We start from the raw sequence: 6,253 nt of genomic DNA on the forward strand, positions 1-6,253 counted from the left end.
GCTCATGTTCTCTGTCCTGTGCGCTGCTGTGCGTAGACGATGTTCGCTCGTTTGTCCAGAACGGAAACTGGAAGCACTAAATGCCTAAATTGTCCGTGTGTTGTGCGAATGTCAGTGCACGTTAAAGGACCCACGATTACCGAAAATGGTATGGAGTCCTCCACTACGGTGTCTCCGATAGCTCAGGTTTAGCTTTCAGACATTAAACGCTGTATACCGCAGCACTTAACTTTTTTGTATAATGGGTTTGCACAGGTACCTTCTGCTACTCGCTCAGTTTTGGAGAGCTACGTACGTCGGGGCAAAATAAAATTTTTGTTTTCTTCCCTTTGCTCTTTGAGCTTCTCAAGCTCTTCTGGGACCCTAATTAACTTCAGGTCTCCATCATTACCTTTCTTCCAGTTGACACAGAGGTTACTTCAAGAAATTGCTAATTTTGGTCTTGTTTTTTGCGCGTAGTTTCGTGCGTAAAGTAGAATGATTTCGCGCTGATAGTACTCCGTTTGAAAAATATGCAGGGTGTTTCACGTAACTTGAACCAAGGATTTAAAAAAAGCGGTACACCGCAGCCAGCTGAAACAAACGATGCATTGTTCGCCATCATGTGGCGCTCCTCAGAATATTTTGTATTGCGCTTAATTAATTAACTAAGATGAATTATGCAATTTTTCATATATTCACTTTAGTGCCAAGACCATTACGTTAGGTTGTAGAGCAGGTTTATAAACAACGAATACAGTTTATTGTAGCATCGTATCTCCTACGGGGTCCTTTTTTCCGGCATCTAAAGAAAGCCCGCGAAATATGAAAAGATACCACGTGACTACGCTCGTGCGCTACCAAATTGCAACGCTCTCAACGGCGTTCTCGAGCAAACTGAGCATGGAAACTGAGTGTGCCCGCTGACCGTGGCGAAGTGAACGGCCGCCGCTCTTAGCAGCGGCTTGACAGTGCGTCAGCACTTTCCGCAGCGGCGCGGCGGCCGTAATAAAATCAATAACTTTTTTTTTTTTTTCAGCTGCGAGTGAACCAATATTTTTCTCGCCGCTGCATGTATGTTCTCGGGTGCGAAAGATGTAAACCATGCTCAAAGTGCAATCCTCAAAAGCGCATACTATCGCCCCCGTCAGAGCGTTTGTACTGCCTTCATAATTAGTTAAGTTGGGATCGCCATGTGGAATGTTGCCTTAACAATCGCGTCGATGCATCAGTGAAACGTGGATAAAATGCCGAAAACGCATGTTACTGCTTCACACGTGCACGTGTTGTTGTCACAGTAACCACGCCAACACATTTTGTCCCATAAATCGCACGAGCTACAGCTATATTTTATGTTTTTTACAGTTCCCTTCCCCAATTAGTCCGGCATGCTTAACTGAGGTGAAGCCAGCTTTACATTTTTTAAAGGAACACCCTTGCCTGCACTGGCGGGTATTTTGACCATATGCACCCGCCCCTGAAATGCTAGGTTGCAGACGGGTGCAGGACGGGTGCACGAGTAACAGAAACTCCTATTTTGTCGGGTGCGAGGGTGTGTTAGTCAGTTTGTTCCCTTTAAAGGTGTGAAATTTTTTACAGTGTAGCGCTAAACTTCACCTAACTTTAATCACAAACAGAGCAGCAACTATAAGGAAAAACCAGGACACGTGCAGAGAGATACCAGTTCCCACACAACACTATCTACATAACCGTTCAAGATACGCCGTTTCCGATTTGAAGAGGCTCACCGACGTATCGCTAACACAAAATATATACACCTCTCTTTTTTATATGAAATGCTTCCAATAGTTCCTTTGCACTCGTATCTTTGCTTTTACCTAAAATCTTTATCTCGTGAAACCGTGGTTGACACTTTTTTGCAGTACTTGCATCTAGCCCGTCGCAAATGTTCTGCTGCTCGAGGGCATTCATAACACTCAGCACAGTGCTGAGAATGGTGTGCACCACTTACGTCTCTTACTGACCGGTTGTGCTCACCTGACCTTTCATTGATGCACCGCCCTGTTTGGACCACATAGGCCGTGGCTGCGCTACAGTTCTTTTCTTGCTCCTCTCACTGCTGCGAGGTCTTTGTCGCTCGCCGCTCCTTGGTCTGGCTGCGCCGTCGACTGACCGCTCTCTCAGCGGTGAGCGCAACTGGGTATTGAGCGTGTCGACGGCGCGCCTTGCGAGCGCCACGAGCGCCTTCCCTACCACCCGTAGCACTACGGCAAGGCAGCTGCTGCGCCGTCGACGCTCGCTGGTTCTTTGGCTTGTTATCTTGTTTCTCCATCCGCCAGTGGAGGGAATCTTGGCTGAGCTCCCTCACGCTGAGCACCCAGCTTCCGAGCTGCAGCTGCTCGGAGGCAGAGAGAAGCAGAATCGATTAGACCGGCTCACATTGCCAGTGGCCTTCGCAGATCCGATAACGAGCGGAGGGCGGCATCGCTGCTCACGCTTTGAAGTTTTTAGTTATCCTAGCGGCTTGCGATTCAGGTATTTATATTTCGCTCTCCTCAACCGCATCACTCCATTTTCTAACTCGTACCGTTTTGTTGTTGTTGTTGTCCTCTAGATAATGGCGCGTACCCGCTGCGGGGGATTGGCCAAGACACAGGCGGCAACTGATAGGTGGACAAAATGTTAAACAAGAAAATAATGGTGGGGAAAAATAAAATAATTGTGATAATAATATCAATTAGGAAATAAATGAAAGGTTCTCAGATGTGTAATTGAAATAGGCTAAACAAATGCTGTGAGATCGGTGACTGAAATAGAGAACGGGGCTAAATATTCCACGTTTTAGAAAGCTTTCGTTCCAGAGAAATATTGATCATGAGAAAGAGCAGAGCTTAAGACGGCAGCCGTTTAGTGTCTGTAAGGAAGTTTTGCATGGCGGAGAGCACACCCCAGTTGCTGTGCCCAAGGGAGGAAGCGCCAAGAGACAGAGCAATCCCGGCTGACAGACTTAGACCAAGCTGTCGTAACGGAAGCTCCAGCAGGCGGCTCCGTAAATTTGAGAAACGGCGGCAGGTCAACAAGAAATGATCTATCGTTTCGGGTTCTCCGCAGAACGGGCACAATGTGGAGACCGCCAGACCAGATCTATAAAGGTAGAAGTTTAAGTGAGGCACGCGACAACGTAGACGCGTGAAGGAAACCTCAAGCTTGCGTGATCGCCATCCTTTACTGCACCACGGGTAAAGGAGATGCCGGAATTCGGGAGAGGAGGTCAGAGCTGATGCTGCAAATTCTTTCAAGAGCAGATACCTGCGAAACCTGGCCGCCGTAATATATGCGCTGGGTGGAAGCACAGATACGACTGGGCCTTGAAGAGATGCCTTCGCCAGGGTATCGGCTACCTCATTCAAATGGATTCCTCTGTGCCCAGGCACCCAGACCAACCGTAATGAACACACGTGGGGTGGAACCAAGCATTTGAGTAACCGAAGTGCCTGAGATGTTGTAGGCGCGGTGAGAGAGGAACACAACGATAATGAATCTGTCATAATTATGACAGAAGACAAGGAGCTGTTTAATTTGCGCAACGCTAAGACTACTGCTAGAAATTCGGCCAAATAAATAGGGGTGTAATCGGGAAGGCGTAGAGAGAATGACCAGTCAAGGGAGATGGAGAAAATGCCAACACCAGCCTTTTCTTCACATTGTGAGGCGTCTGTCGCTATGAGCACATGAGATTTAAAGCACAGCAGGTAATCCTGCAATAAACCGCTGAGCAAATGAAAAGGCATTAACTTTGCATGTTTTGGAAAGATGTCATCGAAGACAATCTGAATAGATGAAGAGTAGGCGCATACCGGACGGATGTCCGAAATGCGGACGTTTACGGGGTCAAGGAGGGATTGCACAAAACATATCTGAGGGGTACGGAAACGAGACCAGGATTCGTTGAAAAATAGCCGAGGCTGACGAAGGAAGATCAAATTGGAGGCATAAAGCGAAGAATCGCACATTCTTACGAACGTCTGCACCGTTAAGAGCCGAAATATAGAAGTCAATGATGGAATACGCGCTTCCAGGTACAAAACGGAATTCGCCACAAATTTTGGAAGGCCCAAACAAAGGCGCAACGCCTCCGCTCCAAGAGAATCAAGGGGCGAAGTTTATACGCTGGCGCACCAGAGAATAAAACACAGCCGAACTCTAAGACTGGACGGACGTACATTCTATAAATCATAAGAAGTGAGTGCCTTCTCAGGCCAGAACGAACACTGCTCAGCCTGCGCAGCATACCGACTGCTCGGACTCCTTTCGCAGTGATCTGCTCGATATGGGCACCCCAGGAAAGAGAAGGATCATTAATTACTCCGAGGTATTTGACACTTTGCACTTGAGGAATTACATGGCTCCTGTAAAGAATAGAGATATTAACTGGGCGAGAGAGCGGAAAAACTATTAAAGCACATTTATTGACAATAAGGGACAGATTAATGTCTCTTAACCATTGGTCTAGGACATTCAGGCAGGACTGTAAAGACTGGTACAAAGAGGAAATGTCGTTCTCTGAAGCAAAAAAGGCGATGTCATCAGCATACACATGGGTGGACACCTGAGGACTGCAGGGAATACTGCTGTGTAAGATGTTGAAAAGTACAGCGGAGAGGACCTCCCCTTGGGGCACTCCTCTCGCTTGTCGAAATTTGCTTGATGAAACACCGTTCTGGAAGCAGTAAAATTCCCTGTCAGCAAGGAATTCAGCACCCAAGCCACAAAGTATCTCGGAAGTCCTACTGCCTGTAGTCTTTGCAAGAGCGTCCTGTGCTCAACGCTGTCATAAGCTTTAGATATATCTAAAGTAACAAGCGCTGCGTATTGGTTTCGGCGACGAGCTAACTGTATGCGGCTCTCCAGATCGGTATGGGCACACCATATAGAGCATCCTGGTCTGAAACCAATCTGGCAAGGGTTCAACAACCCAGTCTCTGAAATAACAGACATTATTCTGCCATGCAACACCCTCTCAATTAACTTAACGAGATTCGAAGTTATAGAAATTGGCCTTATATTGTCTAACACATAACCATCTCTCTGCTTTTTAAGCAACGGGATAATCTTTGCTAGACGCCACTCATTTTGAACCCATGGCCTTTTAAGAGAGTAATTTATAAGTGCCAGTAAGTCGGTGGGAGATTCCTCGAACAAAATTTTAATCATAGAAGAAGTCACACCATCAGGGCCAGGGGCCGCGGTTGGAAGGCGGGATACAGTGTTCGAGAGCTCAGTGAGGGTGACCTCCTCGAAATCGTCCAAAGTGGCAAGAAATCTCTGAGGAGAAGGAAGAAGAGCCATAAACCGGCGCTCAAGGCCTCTGCCTATCTCTTCCAGGGACTGTGCAAGTTCAGCCGGTGACTGAACTAGGGAGACAGCGTTCATGGTGGGCGAGATTAGTTTCCTGAATTTTAGGTAATTGAATAAAGCGCGCCTATTTCCAGATTTTGAAAGGAATTCGTAGCGTTCAGTATCGTGCAACTCCTTTGCACGAGATACGGTGCGCTTGAACGTAGCTGCAACGAACTTATAATCGATCCAGTTTTTGGGACACTGATTGTGGAGAAGTTTCTTCCAAGCAGCCTTTCAGCGCCTATAATCTCGAGCGCACTCTGCGTTCCACCAAAGGCACGGAGATGTTCCCTTATGTGCCTGAACCAAGAACTCCGATTTTTTACGAGCTCCATCCAAAATTGAACAAATGCGGATGGCATTATCTCCACTGTTGGAATGAGATAATTCCTGAAGGTCTGCTTTGAGGGCATTTTTAAAACTTCCGTAATTTATGAATGTGCGCCGTGTGCTGTTAGGAGAGGTCAACAGGGCACATAACTTGGAAGCTGATCGGAAGGTGATCACTATTGGAGGCAAGGTCAACTGGCGCCCCAGAGGACACAGTTATTCCGGGGGAAGAAAATGACAAGTCTAACGCTGAGCGAGACTGACCACGGACAAATGTGGGGAGACCCGAATTAAAACAGATGAGGTTATTTACACAAGCCCAGTCCCATAAGAGCGTACCGCAGCGATCTGTTCGAAACCCCCACGAAACATGATGCGAGTTGAAGTCTCCAACAATTAAAACCTGTTTCCTGCAACTAGATAAAAACGAGTCAAGAGGCCGAATGTCATGCACACCTGTTGGAAAATATACATTAGCCAGAGTGAGTCGCTGATATCCAGGAATATTGAGATCAAGAGTCTGAATTTCGCACTGCCTGTCCATATAATCAAATGACACAGTTGCCCAGTGGCAAAATTTTGT

This window comes from Amblyomma mixtum, chromosome 2 (assembly GCF_055824585.1).
Source record: "Amblyomma mixtum isolate Tamu chromosome 2, ASM5582458v1, whole genome shotgun sequence".
Classification (NCBI taxonomy): Eukaryota; Metazoa; Arthropoda; class Arachnida; order Ixodida; family Ixodidae; genus Amblyomma; species Amblyomma mixtum.